The following is a 23,099-nucleotide window of genomic DNA, read 5'->3' as shown; positions in this document are numbered from 1 at the left end:
AAACACCATACAAGATGAATTGTAGCAGAAGTGAGGCAGGGTTAGCAATTTTAGAAAACATCAGCAAAATTCTCCTACCTGAAGGAACTTTCTACAAGTAGCCCAACCAGGAAAATCCTGAGTAATAAAAACAGAGCAGACACAGCACTGATATAAAAATAAAAGAAAACTGGCCGGGCACGGTGGCTCACGCCTGCAATCCCAGCACTTTGGGAGGTTGAGGCAGGAGAATCGGCCTGAACCCGGGAGGTGGAGGTTGCAGTGAGCCGAAGTCTTGCCACTGCACTCCGTCCTGGGTGATAGAGCAAGACTCTGTCTCAGTCAATCGATCAATAAAAGAAAACCATAGGAAAAAGCAGCAAAACTTACCAAAGACTACACAGCAGGAAAAATATTGACATGGAACACATTATAATTCAGACTAAACTTTTCTCCTTGAATTAAAATGTTAGGCCAGGCACCATAGCTCATGTCTGTAATCTCAGCACTTTGGTGGATAAGGCAGGAGGATTATTTGAGCCCAGGAGTTTGAGCCAGCCTGGGCAACATATTGACACACTATATCTACAAAGAAATAAAAAATTAGCCAGGCATGCTCACGCACACCTGTAGGCTCAGCTACTTGGGAGGTTGAAGTGGGAAGATTACTTAAGCCCAGAAAATTGAGGCTACAATGAGCCATGATCATGCCACTGCACTCCAGCCTGGGCAACAGAGTGAGCCCCTGTCTCAATTTTTTAAAAAATTATATTGAACAGTTGCCTTTATAAACAAAGATTACAAAGCAAAAATATACAAACAGGAGAAAGATTAGGAAGGGATATAAAAACGGGAGATAGAAAACTGAAACCTGTTAAACTTGAGTACTAGGCCAAAAAGGCCATAGTAGAAAAACTTTGTCACAGAAATGGTGACAAAATTGGAAGGAGCAGCAAGAGGAACATAGCACAAACACAGAAAGGGACATACAGGACAGAAGTAATGAGTGACTAAAATAAAATAGAGAGTTAAAGAAAAATTGAAGATAATAGGTTAGAGAGGAACATATTTTAAGCTCTAGATTAAAATAAATAAGATTTGAGTCTTATTCTATTTCTTTAAAATATATTTTGTTAAAAGGGTGCACTGTGTGCCATAGAAAACTGATCCAGAACAGCCAATAGCAATGTTTATTCAAGCAAAATTACTCAGTTTTTAAAAGAAAGTCTCAGAGAGTGAGACTCCATCTTGGGAAAAAAAAAAAAAATATATATATATATATATATTAACAAAGAAAAAAGATACCTTAATTATACAGAAAAGCAGTAGAAATAATGAATCCAAAAGTTGAGTTTGAGGCATATATCAATGAAATAGATACGTCATTAACTAACCTAATAAAGGAAAAGGAGATCCCCAAAATAAAATTCAAAAGGCAGGGGGACTTAAGAATTGATACTTTTCTTAACACAATAACACACACACATCACTTAGCAGAAAAGCCAGGACCTTACTAGGTGCCTTCTAGATGCTTTTCCACTCAAGTCGAGAACCAGCCAAGAATGTCCACTATATCTCCTACTACTCAACGTGAGTTTGAATGTATTAATATAGACAAAGAAAACAAAGGCATTCAGACTGCCTACTATATCTAATAAAATTGTATGTCTGGAAAACCCAAAAGAATCCATGGAAAAGCAGCTACAAAGAGTTAGAGAATGTAGCCACATAACACGAAAAGTTAACACACATGTAAAAGTAATATTCCAGTTAGGATGTAGTAGATCAAGGCAGGTCAGTGCATTACAATAACTTGAATGAACCAGATAAACTTCTATAGTCATGTTTTTAAAGCTATCACAGAACTAGGCAAGCAACAAAATGTGAAAGAACTTAAATGCTAGTGGCAGAAGAACCTTTCCAAAGTGAGCTGATGATTGCCACCTGTGTCTCCCTGCCTGCTTCATGCCCCAGCATTTGTTGATTCCAGGTACGAGCTAAGAACTGGCCTTAACCTAGGGAGGAAGCCATTACTGAGGAAAAAGCGAAATAGTAAAGCTTTTAGCAGTTGTTCAAGGTGGAATTAACAGATTAGAAATCAAACACATGACCAGTTGTTTTCCAAGGAGCATTTGAGGAGAGCTAAGACCGCACAGGAGTCTGGGAGATCAGGCTCAAAACTTCGGAAGGGTAAAGTGAAGTCTCTCCATCTCACACTGCTTAGGAAATAAGGAGAGGCTGGGTGGCAGAGCCAGACAGAAGCATACGGCTGATTTTTCCCCCCAGGACTTTTATCTTGTTGCTATCTGGATGGGAGACTGAAGTAAGCTGGAGACCTCTAACAGGAAAAAGTCTTTAGGGCTGAGGAGACAGACAACTGAGGTCATTCCTATTCCTTCGGACTGAGCTGAGTCAGATTCAATTGAGTCTTGAGTCTTGCTAAACTGCATGCCTCAACCCAACTCATTATCGGGCAGGAATGAGTTGATCAGTCCTACAACTTCTTTGCTTAATAGAATGAAGGGAAAAACTGCCCTAATGATGTATAATATCTGGAGCCCCTGTGGTTCTTTTATACACAAAGACCAGTTTTTAGACAGTTTTTAGAAAAAATACTAGATATGCAAAGAAGCAAGAATGTATGGTTGACAACAAAGCATAGTGCAGACAATAGGAGCAGATTTACAGATAATAGAGATATTATAGTTAGTAGACAAGGACTTTAAGATAATTACAATTAATGTGTTCACAAAAATAAAGGAAAAGATGAATAGATGAAAAGAAATACCTTTTCACCAGAGAACCAGAAACTATTTTAAAAATTATATCAGCATTCTAGAACTTAAAAATACAGTAATGACAACTCTTTGAATCAGGGTTTAATATCAGATTGAACAGAGCACAGTCCAGAATTGGTGAACTAGAAAAATAGGCAGACAGGACCACAGAGGAAATAAGTGAGTGTGGGGATTGATAAGAGCATAAAAAACAGGCTGGAAAAACTCCAAAGATGTAACATACATATCATTAGGGTCTTGGAGATGTAGAAGTAAGAGAATCGGGCAGAAGTGATATTTGAAGAAATAGGCTAGAATTTTCCAAAATGGATGAAAGGTAGCCTACAGATTCTAGACGCTCAGCAGATCCCCAAGCAGAATAGGTGCAATGAAAAGCCCACCTAGGAACGTTAAAAGCTTAAGAGTAGGGCCGGGCGCGGTGGCTCACGCCTGTAATCCCAGCACTTTGGGAGGCCGAGGCGGGCGGATCACGAAGTCAAGAGATCGAGACCATCCTGGTCAACACGGTGAAACCCCGTCTCTACAAAAAATACAAAAAATTAGCTGGGCATGGTGGCGCGTGCCTGTAATCCCAGCTACTCAGGAAGCTGAGGCAGGAGAATTGCCTGAACCCAGGAGGCGGAGGTTGCGGTGAGCCGAGATCGCGCCATTGCACTCCAGCCTGGGTAACAAGAGCGAAACTCCGTCTCAAAAAAAAAAAAAAAAAAAAAAAAAGCTTAAGAGTAGCCCAGAGGAAAAATATCATTTCTGTATCAGCTACCTATTGTTAAAAACAGATGGCTGTTTAGCAGCCATTTATTTATTTGCAGTCCTACCAGGCACTTCTGCTGGGCTCACATGAAGTCACTTATGTTGCTCGGGCTACTTACCCAAGATCTCTTCACTCTCATGTTTGGTGCCTCTGGGGAAGCCTGGAAGAGTGGGAGCTGTCCAGGCTCCATCTCTACGTGGTCTCTTAAGCACCGTGGGATCCTTCCAAGTCCATCTGGTCTGTCCAGCTCCACGTGGTCCCTCTGGCATAGTGATAAGCACATGATGGGTCAGGGCTTCAGAAGGGTAAAAAACAGAATCTGCCCAGCGTCTCAAAGCCTGGAAACTGATAAGCATCATTTCAACTGCGTTCTTGTGGTCAAAGCCAGTCATCACAAAGTCAGCTGAGATTCAAGGAAACGGATAGGACTTCACTTCTTGGTAAGACATGGGTGAGGAGGAGGGCAGCATAGAATTTTAGGGCATCCCTCAATACCTGAGCCTTCTTATGGGCTCAAATTGTTTAAATTCCTCCCACATGCAAAATAATACCCACCTCAAGAACCCCACAGTCCCATCCAATTGTGGCATCAGGCTCAGAGTCTACCCGTATACAGTAGTTCCCCCTCAACTGTGGTTTCCCCTTCCACGGTTTTCAGTTACCCACAGTCAGCTGAGCCTCAAAAATAGATGAGTATGGTATAAGACATTTTGAAATAGAGAAAGATACAGGCCACATCCCCATAACTTCTATTATAGTATATTTTATAATTGTTCTGTATTATTATTGTTAATCTCTTACTGTGTGTAATTTATAAATTAAACTTTATTATAGGAAAAAATAATAGTGTTCGTTTATAAAGTTCAGCACTATCTACAGTTTCAAGCATCTGCTGAGGGTCTTGGAACATATTCCCCTCAGATCAGAAAGGATTCCTGTGTTTGGAAGAGGCTCCTCAGATACAGCTTCTCTTTACCTGTAAACCCATGAATTAAAAAAAAAAAGAAGTTATTGGTCCCACCCACCCCCACATGTACAACCTATGTTGTTATGGCAAGGATACGATGTCACATCAATTGACTAAATTTACAAGAGAGGAAATTGAAGGCATGTGGCTATCCCATGGCAGTTGTGAAATCCATCTGGCTATATGTCACCAATTCCCTCAATTCCAGGGGTAGGGAACATTTGATTAGTCTATTTTGGTTCTCTGAAGTTGGCTCCCTTTTTTGTTTCTCAGTCCTTGACTTTTTCCTCAGAGCTGAGAAATGTCCTGTTTTTGTAGCTGAATAGCTTTCTCAGCCTGCTTCTAGACTCTGTCCCAGCTGGCACAGTTATCCACTCTGGCACAACTTCTTTAAAAAGCTTTGTGGACTTTTAAATTATAAACCACTCACTCCACCAGAGAGAAGCCACATCCACAGATTTCTTCAAGAAGTCCCCTATGCACTTTGAATGTGAGTCAGGGATGATACCTTTAAGAGTCTTTTATGCCTTTTGTCTAACTGAGAGCGTCTGCTAGGCAGTGGCTTAAATCTTTCTGAAGTACAGGTGGTCCTCAGCTTAGGATTTTTCAACTTAGAATTCTTTTACTTTAGGATAGTCTGAAAGCGATATGCATTCAGTAGCAACCATACTTCAAGTACTCATAGAGCCATTCTGTTTTTTACATTCAGTGCAGTATCCAGTAAATCATGAGATATTCAGCACTTCATTATAAAATAGGCTTTGTGTGAGATGATTTTGTTTAACTATGGCACAATGTAAGTGTTCTGAGCACATTTAAGCAATGACAGACCAAGCTATGATGAGGTTAGGTATACTGAATGCATTTCAACTTAATATTTTCAGCTTACAATGGGATTATCAAGATGTAACCCCATTGTAAGTCAGGGAGCATCTGTATTAGTAACAAGGTCATATTGCCATGCCCTTTATTTTATCTTGACCGTGAGATCATAGTCTTACTGCCAACACCTTGATTTTTTTTTTTTTTTTTTAACTTCAGAACCTTTTGCTGGAGAAGCTGGTACTGAGAAAGTTTTATTTTATAACCTTGCATGTCCCAGGTTGAAAGTATTTTCCCCTAAATTCTGCCTGAAAACTGTACAGTTCCTTGTTTAGTTCTTCTCTCTTTTAATACCTTATTATAGGTGTTTTTTGAAAAATTGCTTATCACTTTCAGCATTCTTCCTGGAAACCTTAGCCAGATCTATAATTTCATTAGGTCCTTTTTCTGTCTTCCAGGATACAGTTGCACTTGTTTTGTCAGTAGATTACATGGCTTCTGTCCAGCCTGAAATAGCAGTTTCCTTGGTGGCTTTCTAGCCTCCATTAGTAGTTTCATTGCTGCCCTTCCACCAAATTGTCTATAACCCAGTCCCAAAACTAGTGCTACTTGTTTTAAGCTTCTATCATGACAATGCTCTATTTTAATACCAAATACTGTTTCAGTTATCTTTTTCTCCCTAACACATTACCCCAAAATTTACTACCTTAATGAAACAAAACTATTCTTCACTTAAGAGTCTACAGTCTGAACTGGACTCAGCTGGGCATCTCTTCTGGTCTCACCTGGAGTCATTTATGCAACTGCAGACATGTGGGGACTTCATTGGGGCTTGCCACCAAAGATGGCTTTACTCAAATGTCTGGTGCCTCAACTGGGGTGGCTGCATTAGCTGGGGCACAGCTGACAATTCCCTCTCCAGCAGGGTGCTGAGCCTTTTCACGTGATGGCTGAGGGCTCCAAGAGGGTGAAAGCAGAAGCATCCGGGCCAGGCCTCTTAGAGCCTGTGCATAAAACCGAAGCAGCACTACTTCATTCGTGCTGCCTTTCAAAGCAAGTCCTGGGGCCTGCCCAAAATTACAGGCAGGGGAAATATCCTCTACCTGATGGTAGTGACAAAGAGTATGTGACCCATCTTAAATTCACCAGTTGCCTTCACAGTTGCAACAATGAGACCGTTAGCTTCTGAAGAGAAATGATAGAAACTAGAAGCCATTGTAACAACATGTTTCAAGGGCTAGAATAAGAAAACTGCAAGCTTAGAATTCTAAACCAGCAAAAATATTCTTAAAACAGAGAGGATTGCACACCAGTCGGCCTGCACTGAAAAATTAAAGGAAGTTCATCAGGAAAATCATCCCAGATAGAAATGAGGACTTGGAAGAAAGAATGAAGAACGCTGGGAAGCATATGTAAATGAATAGTAACTGTACAAAATAATAATTGTACACCCTGAGGAGTTTCAATTTTATGTACTGCATATCTAAAATTCATGGTAACAATAACGTAAATGATGAGAAGGAAGCAAATGGAGTTTAAAAGTCCTAAGGCTTAATTGGTATCAGCCAAGTAGTAAAAGTAATAATTTACATTGGCTTTAATAAGTAAAAAAGCATGTTTTAAGCTCTAGGCTAACAACTAAAAATTATTTTAAAATGTCACTTAATAGAAGGAAAATGGAATCATATAGAACATTTGATTAATCCAGAGGAAGTCAAGGCACGTAAACTTACATAAAAGTAGAACACAAATAGTAAAATGGCAAATATAGACCCAAGTACATCAGCAGTTAAATGGAGAAAGACTGTGTAATTTAAGAATTAAACATGGGCTAGATTTTTTTTTAAACCCAGCTATATAGCTACACTCTTGTCAGAGAAAGTAAACTTTAAAATAAGAAGCATTAGTTGAGTTAAAGTGGAATGTTTTATAACGATAAAGGGATCTGTGGCAGGCTGAATAGCGCCCCCCACAAAGATATCCATGTTCTAATCCCTGGAACCTGTAAAAATTATATACATACACAGTATGGAAAGAAGAGGACTTTGCAGATAAAATTGAGGATCTAGAGAGGGAGCAATTATCCTGGATTATCCAGGTGGATCCTAAAACCAATCACATGTATTCTTATAAAGAAGGAGAGAGTACAGTATTCAGTAAATCATGAGATATTCAGCACTTCATTATAAAATAGGCTTTGTGCAAGATTTAATCCAGAAGAGGAGAAGGCCATGTGACACTAAAGACAGAGGTAGAGCTATGCAGCCACAAGCCAAGGAATGCCAGCAGCCACAAAAAACCAGAAGAGGGAAGTAGCAGATTCTCTACATCCTCTGAAGGGAGCACAGCCCTGCTGACACATTGACTTTGACTCAGTGATATTGATTTTGGACCTCTTGTTTTCAGAGCTATGAAAGAATACATTTTTATTGTTTTAAACCCTAAGTATGTGTTAATCCATCACAGTAGCTATAGGAAAGTAATGTAGATTTAATTGACAAGGTAGGTATATTCCATAAACTGTATGTACTTAATAACAGCCTAAAATATATAAGGTAAACATTGACATACCTGGCAAAGAAAAAGACATATTGCCAATCGAAGTAAATTTGAAGAAAGTTATAATAACTGAGAGCAGTTATTATTATAGCAGACCAAAAAATCACAATTAGAAACCTGACCTAGTTGACATATGTAAGCACTGCATCCAACAGTGACAAAATTTATTCTTTTACATGCACAAGGAAGGAACATTTATCATTTGTAAACTCAACATATGACTGAGCCATACGAAAGGCCTCAACAAATTTCCAGAGATTGAAATTACTTTGCATGGATATTGACCAAAACAGATTAAGCCAGAAATCAGTACAATTATCATACAAAAATAAATAGCTTCAATATATACAACAAAAAAAGAGAAGTTGTAAGACAATTTCAAAAGAAAATACCTTAGGCAAATTTTTCATGTCTCCAAAATTTAAAACTCTTCTGAAGAATGCAAAACTAGGCTTGAACAAATGGAAGACTTAACCATGTTCTTGAACGTGAAGTCTCAGCATCATATGTCAGTTCTTCTAAGTTAATTTGTCATTTTAATGCAGTAACAATAAAAATGCTATGTTTTTCTGATGTCAGGCAAGCTATTAATAATTGTAAGTTTATCTCAAAGAACTAACAATCAAGAATAATTAGAGAAACTGTGAACAAAAGAGCAGTAGTAGGAGAAGAGGAAGATTTAACCTAGAAAACTTATTAAACACTTATGGAGTCTTAAATTAATGTAGTTTGATATTGCTGCATGAATGCACAAACCAATGGGAAAGACTAGAAAACTAATTGCATGTGGCAATTTTGAATACTATAAAGACATTATCTTATCAGTGAAAGGAAATGCATGTTTTAATGCTAAATACAGGAAAAGATAAAATTATATCTATTTCGCTGGGCATGGTGGCTCACACCTGTAATCCCAGCACATTGGAAGCCAAAGTGGGTGGATCACCTGAGGTCAGGACTTCGAGACCAGCCTGGCCAACATGGTGAAACCCTGTCTCTACTAAAATTACAAAAAAATTAGCTGGGTGTGGTGGTGCACACCTGTAATCTCAGCTACTCGGGAGACTGGGGCAGGAGAATTGCTTGAACCTGGGAGGCATAGGTTGAAGTGAGCCGAGATCACGCCACTGCACTCCAGCCTGGGCAACAGAGTGAGACTCTGTCTCCAAAAAAAAAAAAAAAAAAAATTATATCTATTCCTTCTACACATCAAGATAAATTTTAAATGGTTCAGAGATTAAAAATAATGTTAAAAAAATGACTTCATACAAGTACAAATAGAATGCATGGGAATTTCTCTGTAACTTGGATGTAGGGAAGATTTCCTAATTGACTCAAAATTCATACACACCAAGGAAAAAGATGAATAACTTAATTTTTTTAAAACTTGCCTTTCATACAAACACTATGAGCAAAATGAAAAGCTGTGAGCAGTATTTTCAAATTATATTACAGATAAAGGGATTTCAAACCTAATTTCTAAGGAGCTTTTAAAAAGAAGGAAGAAGAAGGTCGGCAATCTTAGGAAAATGGACTAGATGCAGCAGAAAAGAAAATGAAAGCAGAAAATTATGGATAATAGTCAAACGGAATTATAAAGAGGAAAAAAATGGAAATACAAGCCTTTTTTTTTTTTTTTTTTAAGAGAGAATGATCGGCTACAATACAGGAGGCTGATGATCTAGGCAGAGAAACCAACAGCCTTTAGAAGTCTTGCACGGCTAGAGAAATAAGATTGGATAATAGAAAGGCCAAGATCCTGCTGAGAAGGGAAAGACAGAAATGTGAGCCTGGTACTCTTCACAGTACATTGGCAAATTCTGAAGCTACAAAACACAGGAGACCAGAAAGCCAAGTAGAAAGCTGTGAAAAACCACTTGTAGGAGGCAAGTATTAGAGTTAAGGACACAGCATTGAGGGCAAGAAGCTTTTGATGACTATCCAGTGATTTCATTTGGAAAGTCTGGAGACTTGTGCCTTTTAAGAAGGGACAAAACTGAGGGTAAGTGAACTTTGGATCTAGGAATGGCAAGACCAGCAGGAAGATTACCATTGCCAACTATAGCCTTTACACGATGGCATAGCAGCCCAAATTCAGTGAGTTATTGAATTAAATTTATTGTCTACTTGCCAAGCTAAAGAAAGTGTGAGTGCTCTCTTTAGAAGATAACATCATATGGAGCCTCTACAATTTTTTAGACACAATGTCAAGCCTTGAGTAAAATCATACCAGACATTCAAGAGATGAGACTGAAAACCAAGAAACAGCGCAGACAATAGAAACATACCCACAGATGATCCAGGAAGTGGAATTAAGACCAGGACTTGAAATAACAATGATAATGTGTTCAAGAAAATAGAAGACAAGGAGAAAATAAATAAAAGGGAAATATTCCCCCAGAGAATTGAAACTTGTGGGGAATAAAAATAATCAAATGGATATTCTAGAGCTGAGAATTGCAATAACTGAAATTAAGAACTCAATTAATGTGTATAAAATTAAATTAGACAATGGAGAGTCCAGAGATAAATCCTCATATATGTAATCAAATGGTTTTCCACAAGGGTGCCAAGTGGTGTTAGGAAAACTATATTCAAATGTAAAAGAATGAAGTTGGACCCTTACCTTATACTGTATGCAAAAGTAAACTCAAAATGATCCAAAGACCTAAATGTAAGACCTAAAACTGTACAACTCTTGGAAGAAAGCATAGGAAAAAAGCATTAGACATTATTTGTATTTATTGGATATGACACCAAAACATAGGCAACAAATGTAAAAATAGACCAATTGGACTACATTAAAATTTTAAAACTTCTGGACATTAGAGGACACAATTAACAGAGTAAAAAGACAGGCTGCAGACTGGGAGAAAATATTTGCAAGTCATGCGTCTAATAAGGGGTTAATATCCAAATTATATAAACAACTTGTACATCTTAAAAACAAAATAACCCAATTAAAAAATATGCAAAGGACTTGAATAGTCATTTCTCTAAAGATTGTATGCAAACAGCCAACAGACATATGCAAATATGCTCAGTACCACAAATCATCAGGAAGATGCAAATTAAACCACAATGAAACCTCACATCACACCAATTAGGATGGCCACTATTTAAAAAATTAAATTAACAAGCATTGGCAAGGATGTAGAAATTGAAACGCCTATGCACTGTTGGTGGGAATATAAAATGATACAGCTGGCTTTGCAGACACTGCTGCCCCCAAGATCCCCTGCCACTAGCCATGGTCATCCCCAGTGTGTCCTTCAATATCACCATCAACAGCAAGCCCTTGGGACACATCTCCTTTCAGCTATTTGCAGATAAAGTTCCAAAGACAGAAGAAAACTTTCACTCTGAATAATAAAGACAAAGGATTTGGTTATAAAAGTTCCTGCTTTCACAGAATTATTCCAGGGTTTATATGCCAGGGTGATGACTTCACACACCATAATAGCATTGGTGGCAAGTCCATCTACGGGGATAAATTTGATGATATGAACTTTATCATGAAGCACACAGGTCTTGGCATCTTGTCCATGGCAAATGCTGGACCCAAAACAAATGATTCCCAGTTTTTCATCTGTGCTGCTGTGGCCGTGTGGTTGGATGGCAAGCATGTGATCTTTGGCAGGGTGAAAGAAGGCGTGAATATTGTGGAAGCCATGGAATGCTTTGGGTCCAGGAATGGTGAGACAAGCAAGATCGTCATTGCCAACTGCAGACAACTGTAATAAATTTGACTTGTGTTTTGTCTTAACCACCAGACCTTTCCTTTTGTAGCTCACACCATTCCACCCCATTTGCTCACAGTCTCATATAATCTTCATGGTCTCACTACAGTTCTTTGAGTTCTATATTTTCATTATCTCCCTCGACATACAGCTGGATTGCAGAGTTAAGTTTATGATGGTGCAGTAAAAACTAAATAACAAAAAAAAAAAAAAAAAATCAGATGCTGCGACCATGGAAAACAGTATCACAGTTTCTCAAATAATTAAACATTGAATTACCATATAATTCAGCAATTCCACTACTGGATAGATATCCAAAAGAATTGAAGGTAGGGTTCCAAAGAAATATTTGCACATCCATGTTCATAGCCCTGCTATTTACAGTAGCCAAGAGGTGGAAGCCATCTGAGTGCCCATCCAAAAATGAGTGGATAAACAAAATATGGGATATACATACTCTGAATACAGGCTTAAAAAGGAAGGAAATTCCAACACATGCTACAATATCGATGAATCTTAAGGAATTATAGTAAGTGAAATAAGCCATTCACAAAAAGGCAAATACTGAATGATTCCACTTATATGAGGTGTCTAGAGTAGTCATATTCATAGAGACAGAAATTAGAATGATTGTTGCCACCAACTGGGAGGACGGGGGTGTGAAAAGTTGTTTAATGGGTATTGAGTTCCAGTTTTGCCAGATAAAAAAGTTCTGAAGGTTGGTTGCATGACGTGAATATAGTAAACAGTACTGAACTATTACTTAGAATGGTTAAGATGATAAATTTTATGAGTTTTCACTACAATAAAAAGTAGAGCAGTAGAACAGATGATTAGTCATAGCAGAAAAGAAGAAAAATAGGTCAAAACAGGTTATTAGAAAATATCCAAACTGAAGCATGAAGAAGAAGAATATTTTTAGTAGAAAATATCCAAACTGATATATAAAGACATAAAGGAATTTGTGGAGACAAAGAGGAGATAAGAGAATAAAAGACATGTGGGACACATTAAAAAAAAAAATCCAACCTACAGAATCCCAGAAGAGGAGAGAGAACAGGGCAGGAGCAATGTTTGAAGAGATAATGGGCTCAGAATTTCCTAAAAATTGCAGAAGACATTATTCCACAGAATCGAGAAAGTATGTGATCCACAGATATAAATACAAAGAAGCCTTACTAGAGCATCGTAGCAAATTGCTGAAAACAAAAGAAAGAGAATACAATCTTAAAAGATAGAAGGAAAACAGTCACTTTTAAATGTACAAGACTAACAGCTGACTTCTCAGCAGGAACAATGGAACCAGAAGACAACAGAGTGACATTTCAATTGCTGGAAGAAACAGCACCAACCTAGGCCTTTGTACCCTGCAAATATCCTTTAAAAATGAAGCAAATTAAGTAATCATTGTGTGCATTATGGGCAGAATGATAGACCAATGGAACAGTGGAACAGAAGAGAGAGACCAAGAATAAACCCTTCAATGTATGGTCAGATGATTTTCTCAAAAGGCACAACAGCATTTGAATGAAGTAAAATATCTGTAATAAATATGACTGGAAAACATGGATATGCATATAGAAGAAGAAACATAACCCATACTTCACATCATTCACAAAAATCAAATTAAGATAAATTATAGACATAAAAGTAAAGCTAAAGCAATAAAGCTACCAAGGCAAAACATAAGATATTTTTTTCAAGTTCTTGGTGTAGGCAAAGACTTCTTAGAAAGCATGAACTATACAAGAAAAAAAAAATTGGTAAATTGAACTTCATTAAAATTTCTCAGCTAGGTATGGTGGCTCACACTCTAATCCCAGCACTTTGGGAGGCTGAGACAGAAATATTATTTGAAGGCAGGAGTTCAAGACCAACCAGGGCAACATAGCAAGACCCCATCTTTATAAAAAAATTTTAAAATTGGCCAGCAACGCCTACAGTCCTAGCTATTCAGGAGGCTTAGGTGGGAGGATTGCTTGAGCCCAGGATTTTGAGAGTGTAATGAGCTATGATTGGGCCTCTACACTCCAGCTTAAAAAAAAATAAAGTTTCTCTTCAACAGACACTTAAGAAAATAGACACAGACATAGAGAAAATATTCACAATACATATATCTGACATAGAACTTGGGTTCAAAATATATAAAGAAGACATACAATTTAGTAATTTTTTAAAAGACAGAGTGCAGTTTTTTAAAGGAGAGTTTTGTGAATATACATTTCACAAAACATGTTATATGTCTAGTAATTACATTTTAAAAGTACCCAATATATTATTCATCTAGAAATGAAAAAAACCCAGTGAAATACCACTTCCATACCCTCTAGAAGGGCTACAGTGTAAAGGACTGATAATGACAAATGTTGGAGAGGATGTGGAGCAATTGGAACTGTCATATGTTGCTAGTGGGGGTAGAAAATATGATTATTTTGGAAAACAGTATGTCAGATTATTAAAGAGTTATACACACGTGGCCCAGTAATTTTAGAGCTAGGTATTTGTCAAAGAGACATGAAAACATATGTCCACAAAAGACCTGGAAAAAAAATATTTACAGCAGCTTTATTCATAATAGCCAATAAAACTGATTACAGTGAGGTGCCGATCAAAAGAAGAATAGGTTAACAGTTATCTATTGAGACAGTGGATACTGTTCAGCAAAAAAGAACCAACATTCACAATATTGATGAATCCCAATATTATTCTCAAAAAAGAAATTGGTCACAAAAAATGCATAGTTAATGATTCTAACTATTTGAAATTCTAGAATAGGGAAAACTAACAGGAATAGAAATCAGATCAGTGATTACTTTGTGGGGGAAGGTGTTGACTGGGATACAGCATGAAAGAACGTTCTGGAGTGTTGGATATTTCTATGGCTTTGTTACTTAATTGTCAAAAGTGAATGTTACACTTAGGATCTGATCATTTGTTAATGTAAGTTATACCTCACTTTTTAAAAATGCAAGTTAAAGATTTTAGACCACTAAAAGCTGAAAGATGTGTGCTACCAACAGATTGTACTAAAAAATCACTAAAGGGTTTTTTCAGGCAGAAGGAAAATTATCCCACATGGAGGCTCAGAAATATAAGAAATAGCAAAAAAAGCACAGAAAGGGTAAATATTGGAGGAGACAGAGAAATGAGGATGGCTGTACAACATAAGGACAGTAACATCTTCTGAAGTAAAAATGTATTATAACAATAATAAAACAGTAAAAGGCAGAAGGGAACTGAAGTAAAAATGAAATAACAACAATAATAAAACAATAAAAGGCAGAAGGGAACGGCACTGACCACGTTCGATAGTCCTAGGGCCAGTTGGACATTTTACATTCCTGCCGCTGCAGCAGAGTCAGGGGTATACCTCCAGAGTGAGCCTTCATGTAGCTGGCACCGTAGTCCAGGGGCCATTCTCTGCCCACCCACCTTTTCTGCCAGGTGTCAGTTCAGGTAGAAGGGAACAAATCAAATTATTAATTGTGGCAACTACCCTAACTTAGATACCCTAGGTTCCAAAACAGAATCAATATCTTTTTTAATAGCCCCATGGCCATAGAGTCCTTGAGAGGAACATGGCTGGCTATAAGAACCCTGAAACTTGGAAACTCAAAGCTGTGGCTTTTCATCAAGTATTTATAGTTTATTTACAGTTGTCCCAGTCCAGATAGGTTTACCAGCTAGTGTTTTGTTGTTTTTTTTTTTTTTTAACCATATGTTACCTGTAACAGATATTAGATATTTAGGGAAATAAAGCTACAAGTTTAATCCAACATGGTTTTCCATTTTAAGCTCACAGACTGACTTCCACAACCTTGAGTTAGTAACTTTAGTACTGACTTTAGGGTAAATAAGAATTACCTGGGGCCTTGTTAAAACACAGATTGTTGGTCCCCTATGACTTACTTCCTAACTCAGTAGCTCTAGGGTGAGGCTTGAGAATTTACATGTCTAGTAAGTTCCCAGGTGATACTGGGTGATACTGCTGACCCGAGGACCGCACATTGAAACCAATGCCTTATTCAGTAACAGTGATAACAAAGTAAAAGTGCCCCTTTCCTGTTTACTGTTCACAAAAGGGTCCCCATATTCTCTTAGCTTCAACTTTTAAAATACTAGTCATTATTTATTATTTCTTCAAAAGCCCATCTCTAATTGTCTCCTTAGGGAGTTTTTGAGTTTGCATTGACATTGTCACTAACTGTCAGCAGATGGCTTTGACCAGATTCCATTTTAGGGTTAAATCCATCTGCATTATCAGAATCCTCAGGATGCAGCTCAGGCTGCAGCTTAGAGGGCTCCCCCAGTGGCCGTAGACTTGCCCCAAGCTGCTGCCATTGCCACTGCACCAGTTTGTATGCCAGATTACCACATAGTCCTATGTAACCGTGTGGGCTGCTACACAGTAGTTCCTCTACTTCTGTCCTCTACCTCCTCAGGTAGCGGCTCATAGACATTACCCCATGCTGATTGGATGAGCAGGCAACTCAGCTTGGTCAGAGCCAGCCGGCTGCTCCACCCACTTTGTCCTATCACAGACCCAGTCACAGATGTAAACTCTCAAGCCCATGCGCTTGTCTCCTTCCCACCCCCAGCCAGGAAACAATGCCTAGTTTGGCCTAAATGCATCAGCTGCACCAAGGCAAAATCATTTTTGCCAACCAGCCCAGGGGCAGCTGGGTTTCTGGCCAAGTCCATTTTATGGACAGTGGAGAAGAGTAGACAATGTCTCTCAGCATAAGTCTGTCTCCAACTTTCATCCCTTCCCACAAGGGGAAGATTTCCAAGGGAACATAACCAAGAGATGAACATGAGATCAACTTCCTATGAGAATTCACTGATAAAGTGCCTGGTTTTAGCATTATCAAGAAAGTAATGAAATTAAGGTAATAATGTGAATCTTTAGTGTGTAATAGGTTGAAGATGCATGTTGCAGTTTAGAGGCTAACCACTTAAAGAATAGCAAAACGTGTGCAATTAAAGGAAAAGGAAAAATAAACATTTGATAAAATTTTTAAAAGCGACAAAGGAGGACAAAAGGAATGGGTGAAATAGAAGGCAAATCATTAAATGACGGATAAACCCAATACATCAGTAATCAGAATAAATATAAAAGGAGTAAGTACTCCAGTTCTCCAGACTGGCACTATCAACTGGGTTTAAAAATACCAGATTGAGAGGACGATCCAAGATGGCCGTTTAGGAACAGCTCAGGATTGCAGCTCCCAGTGAAAGCGCAGAGGGTGAGTGGACACTGCGTTTTTATTGCCCACAGACTAGGAAATTCCCGGGCGGAGGAGCTCCACATTCGCCAGCGCAGCTGTTTTGGCCAGCGCGGCTGTGCCGGCCAGCACCGCTGCTTTGCCCCGCGCGGCTGCTTTGTCCTGCGCGGCTGCTTTGTAGGCGCCCCGGAGCCGCAGTTCTCCATACAAAATACACCCGTCCAGGGGCCCTTTTGGCTGGCGATTGGAGCCACGGGAAGTCGCCTATTCGCCGGTTCAAAAAGGGGACTGAGCAGAGAACCAGGACAGTAGATTCCAGGGCAAAAAAAAAAAAAAAAGCCCCACAAACCTGAGTGCCGCTGTTTAAGCCAGCACAGTGAGTGGCCGCAGGGAAAAGCAAACAGACCCCGGCGCCTCTTCAACAGGCAACTGGAACACCAACTTAAAAAAGGCTCTGAGGCAGGGAGCCAGGCGATCAGGCTCGGCTGGTCCCACCCCCACAAAAGAACAGCAACCAGAAACTCTGGACTGAGACTTTCACAGCAAGCGCACCCGGGACAGTCCAGCTCTGTGGGGGAGGGGCGTCCGCCATTACCGAGGCAGCCCGCCATTGCCAAGGCAACCCGCCATTGCCAAGGCAACCCACCACAGCAGAGAGACTCCGCCTCAACAGAGGCAGGCCACCATCTCCAAAGCAGTTCTAACTACACCCATATAAACAGGACTGCAGGGAAGTTCACTCGGCAGCGGGGCGGAGCCCACGGCAGCCCAGCAAAGCCTCTATAGGCCGACAGTGACTAGGCTGCCTCCTTGCTGGGCTGGGCAGTTCTGAAGGAAAAAAAAAAAAAAAAAGAAGGCAGCAGCATAACGGAAACTCATAAATAAAGCCCTAAATCCCTGGGACAGAGCACCTGGGAACAAAAAGCAGTTTATGAGTTCTGCTGCAGCAGACCTAAAAGTACCTGCCCAGCAGCTCTGAATGAACAACAACAGAGCTCACAGCTCACCATTCGAGCTCCTATAAAGAAGAGACCGTCTCCTCAAGCAGCTCCCTGACCCCTATATATCCAAGAAGACACCTCATAAAAGAGAGATCAGATTGACACTAGGCGGGTATCCTTCTGGGACAAAGATAGAAGAAGAAAACTGGTAACAACCCTTGCTGTTCAGCAGCTGCTGCAGGTGAACCCCAGGCAAGCAGGGCCTGGAGTGAACCTCAGCAGACCTACAGCAGAGGGGCCAGACTGTCAGAAGGAAAACCAAGAAACAGAAATAACCTCATCATCAACAAACAGAACATCAATCTGAAAGATTTGAGACCCAATCTGAAAGCCAGCAACTACAAAGTCGACAGGTGGATAAATCCTTAAGGATGGGAAGAAACCGGCGCAAAAAGGATGAAAACACCCGAAACCAGAACACCTCTCCTCCTAAAAGGGATCATAACTCCTCACCAGCAAGGGAACAAGGTTGGATGGAGAACGAGTGTGATGAAATGACAGAATCAGAATTCAGAAGATGGGTAGTAAGAAACTTCTGTGAACTTAAAGAACATGTTCTAACCAAATGCAAAGAAACTAAGAACCTTGAAAAAAGATTTGACGAAATGCTAACAAGAATGGACAAAATAGAAAGGAATATAAGTGAATTGATGGAGCTGAAAACTGCAACACGAGAACTTCGTGAAGCATGCACAAGTATCAACAGCCGACTTGACCAAGCAGAAGAAAGGATATCAGAGGTCGAAGATCAACTCAATGAAATAAAACGGGAAGGCAAGACTGGAGAAAAAAGGGTAAAAAGGAACGAACAAAGTCTCCAAGAAATGTGGGACTATGTGAAAAGACCTAATATACGTTTGATAGGCGTAACCGAATGCAACGAAGAGAATGAATCCAAGCTGGAAAATACTGTTCAGGATATTATCCAGGAAAACTTCCTCAACCTAGCAAGGCAGGCAAACATTCAAGTCCAGGAAATACAGAGAACACCACAAAGATATTCGTCAAGAAGAGCAACCCCAAGGCACATAATCGTCAGATTCACCAGGGTCGAAATGAAGGAGAAAATACTAAGGGCAGCCAGAGAGAAAGGTCGGGTTACCCATAAAGGGAAGCCCATCAGACTCACAGCAGATCTCTCAGCAGAAACCCTACAAGCCAGAAGAGAGTGGCGGCCAATATTCAACATCCTTAAAGAAAAGAACTTTCAACCCAGAATCTCCTATCCAGCCAAACTAAGCTTCATAAGTGAAGGAAAAATAAAATCCTTTGGGAACGTGCAAGTACTCAGAGATTTCGTCACCACCAGGCCAGCTCTACAAGAGCTCCTGAAAGAGGCTCTACACATATAAAGGAACAACAAGTACCAGCTCAACTAAAGGGCAAAACAGCCAGCTAGCACCAAAATGGCAGTATCAAATTCACACATAACAATATTAACCCTAAATGTAAATGGACTAAATGCCCCAATCAAAAGACACAGACTGGCAAATTGGATAAAAAGACAAAACCCATCAGTGTGCTGTATCCAGGAAACCCATCTCACATGCAAGGATACACAAAGGCTCAAAATACAGGGATGGAGGAAGATTTACCAAGCAAATGGAGAGCAAAAAAAAAGCAGGAGTTGCAATTCTCATCTCTGATAAATTAGACTTTAAAGCAACAAAGATCATAAAAGACAAAGAGGGACATTACATAATGGTAAAAGGATCAATGCAACAAGAAGAGCTAACGATCCTAAATATATACGCACCCAATACAGGAGCACCCAGATACATAAGGCAAGTTCTTAATGACTTACAAAGAGACTTAGACTCCCACACAATAATAGTGGGAGACTTTAACACCCCATTGTCAACATTAGATAGATCAACCAGACAGAAAATTAACAAGGATATCCAGGACTTGAACTCAGACCTGGACCAAGCAAACCTAATAGACATTTACAGAACTCTCCACCCCAAATCCACAGAATATACATTCTTCTCAGCACCACATCACACCTACTCTAAAATTGACCACATAATTGGGAGTAAATCACTCCTCAGCAAATGCAAAAGAATGGAAATCGTAACAAACAGTCTCTCAGACCACAGTGCAATCAAGTTAGAACTCAGAATTCAAAAACTAACCCAGAACCTCACAGCTTCATGGAAACTGAACAACTTGCTTTTGAATGTTGACTGGATAAACAATGAAATGAAGGCAGAAATAAAGATGTTCTTCGAAACCAACGAGAATGAAGACACAACATACCAGAATCTCTGGGACACATTAAAAGCAGTCTCTAGAGGAAAATATATAGCAATAAGTGCCCACATGGGAAGCAAGGAGAGATCAAAAATTGACACCCTATCGTCAAAACTGAAAGAGCTAGAGGAGCAAGATCAAAAAAACTCAAAGTCTAGCAGAAGACAAGAAATAGCTAAGATCAGAGCAGAACTGAAGGAGATAGAGACACAAAAAACCCTTCAAAAAATCAATAAATCCAGGAGCTGGTTTTTTGAAAAGATCAACAAAATAGACAGACCACTAGCCAGATTAATAAAAAAGAAAAGAGAGAATAACCAAATTGATGCAATAAAAAACGATAAAGGGGCTATCACCACAGATTCCACAGAAATTCAAACCGTCATCAGAGATTATTACAAACAACTCTATGCACACAAACTAATAAACCTGGAAGAAATGGATAAATTCCGGGACACTTGCCTCCTGCCAAGCCTAAACCAGGAAGAAGCTGAAACCCTGAACAGACCCATAACAAGGTCTGAAGTTGAGGCAGCAATTAAGAGCTTACCACCCAAAAAAAGCCCAGGTCCAGACGGGTTCACAGCTGAATTCTACCAGACATACAAAGAGGAGCTGGTACCATTTCTTCTGAAACTATTCGAAACAATACAAAAAGAGGGAATTCTTCCCAAATCATTTTGTGAGACCAACATCATCCTGATTCCAAAACCCAGCAGAGACTCAACAAGAAAAGGAAACTTCAGGCCAATATCCATGATGAACATAGATGCAAAAATCTTCAATAAAATACCGACAAGCCGATTGCAACAGCACATCAAAAAGCTTATCCACCATGATCAAGTAGGCTTCATTCCGGGGATGCAAGGCTGGTTCAACATACGCAAGTCTATAAACGTAATTCACCACATAAACAGAACCAAAGACAAAAACCACATGATTATCTCAATTGATGCAGAGAAGGCCTTTGACAAAATTCAACAGCCCTTTATGCTAAAAACACTCAGTAAGCTAGGTATCAATGGAACGTATCTCAAAATAATAAAAGCTATTTATGACAAACCAACAGCCAATATCATACTGAATGGGCAAAAACTGGAAGCATTCCCCTTGAAATGTGGCACCAGGCAAGGATGCCCGCTCTCACCACTGCTATTCAATATAGTATTAGAAGTTCTAGCCAGAGCAATCAGGCAAGAAAAAGAAATAAAGGGCATTCAAATAGGAAAGGAGGAAGTCAAATTGTCTCTATTTGCAGACGACATGATTGTATATCTAGAAGACCCCATCATCTCAGCCCCAAACTTCCTGAAACTGATAAGCAAGCTCAGCAAAGTCTCAGGATACAAAATCAATGTGCAAAAATCACATGCATTCCTATACACCAATAACAGACTTAAAGAGAGCCAAATCAAGAACAAACTTCCATTTACAATTGCCACAAAGAGAATAAAATACCTAGGAATACAACTAATAAGGAATGTAAAGGACCTCTTCAAGGAGAACTACAAGCCACTGCTCAACGAAATAAGAGAGGACACAAACAGATGGAGAAGCATTCCATGTTCATGGTTAGGAAGAATCAATATCGTGAAAATGGCCATACTGCCCAAAGTAATTTACAGATTCAATGCTATCCCCATCAAGCTACCAATGACCTTCTTCGCAGAACTGGAAAAAACCACCTTAAACTTCATATGGAACCAAAAGAGAGCCCGCATAGCCAAGTCAATTCTAAGCAAAAAGAACAAAGCGGGGGGCATCACACTACCAGACTTCAAACTATACTACAAGGCTACAGTAATCAAAACAGCTTGGTACTGGTACCAAAACAGAGATATAGACCAATGGAACAGAACAGAGGTCTCGGAGGCAACCCAACATATCTACAACCATCTGATCTTTGACAAACCGGACAAAAACAAGCAATGGGGAAAGGATTCCCTGTTCAATAAATGGTGTTGGGAAAGCTGGCTAGCCACGTGCAGAAAGCAGAAACTGGACCCCTTCCTGACACCTCACACGAAAATTAACTCCAGATGGATTATAGACTTAAACATAAGACCTAACACCATAAAATCTCTAGAAGAAAATCTAGGCAAAACCATTCAGGACATAGGTGTAGGCAAAACACCAAAAGCATTGACAACAAAAGCCAAAATAGACAAATGGGACCGAATCAAACTCCACAGCTTCTGCACAGCAAAAGAAACAATCATTAGAATGAATCGGCAACCAACAGATTGGGAAAAATTTTTTGCAGTTTACCCATCTGACAAAGGGCTGATATCCAGAATTTACAAAGAACTAAAACAGATTTACAAGAAAAAAACTAACAAGCCCATTCAAAAGTGGGCAAAGGATATGAACAGACACTTTACAAAAGAAGACATACATCAGGCCAACAAACATATGAAAAAATGCTCATCATCACTGGTCATCAGAGAAATGCAAATCAAAACCACATTGAGATACCATCTCACGCCAGTTAGAATGGCGATCATTAAAAAATCTGGAGACAACAGATGCTGGAGAGGATGTGGAGAAATAGGAACACTTTTACACTGTTGGTGGGAGTGTAAATTAGTTCAACCATTGTGGAAGACAGTGTGGCGATTCCTCAAGAACCTAGAAATAGAAATTCCATTTGACCCAGCAATCCCATTACTGGGTATATATCCAAAGGATTACAAATCGTTCTACTATAAGGACACATGCACACGAATGTTCATTGCAGCACTGTTTACAATAGCAAAGACCTGGAACCAACCCAAATGCCCATCGACGATAGACTGGATAGGGAAAATGTGGCACATATACACCATGGAATATTATGCAGCCATCAAAAACAATGAGTTTGTGTCCTTTGTAGGGACACGGATGAACCTGGAAACCATCATTCTCAGCAAACTGACAGAAGAGCAGAAGATCAAACACCGCATGTTCTCACTCATAGACGGGTGTTGAACAATGAGAACACATGGACACAGGGAGGGGAGCACTA

General features: G+C 39.4%; 1 protein-coding gene, 1 long non-coding RNA gene and 1 pseudogene across 5 annotated transcripts in view; all 3 read left to right on the top strand.

The window, feature by feature from the left end:
* Window positions 1–23,099, top strand: part of TTC17 (tetratricopeptide repeat domain 17) — a 137,421-nt gene that overhangs the window by 93,878 nt on the left and 20,444 nt on the right. The gene's annotated exons all lie outside the window — the stretch shown is intronic.
* On the top strand, window positions 678–8,502 carry LOC116555107. The gene is made up of 2 exons (XR_004270375.1): window positions 678–3,180; window positions 3,499–8,502. It is a non-coding gene; the product is annotated as an uncharacterized LOC116555107 (long non-coding RNA).
* LOC116555106 lies at window positions 10,757–12,630 on the top strand (annotated as a pseudogene). The gene has a single exon (XR_004270374.1). The product of XR_004270374.1 is annotated as a peptidyl-prolyl cis-trans isomerase A pseudogene (transcript).

The sequence above is a fragment of the Sapajus apella genome, unplaced genomic scaffold, assembly GCF_009761245.1.
Source record: "Sapajus apella isolate SASKATOON/1434 unplaced genomic scaffold, GSC_monkey_1.0 scaffold14, whole genome shotgun sequence".
Lineage (NCBI taxonomy): Eukaryota > Metazoa > Chordata > Mammalia > Primates > Cebidae > Sapajus > Sapajus apella.
The sequence above is the reverse complement of the archived record's forward strand: the minus strand, read 5'-3'. Positions and strand labels throughout refer to the sequence as shown.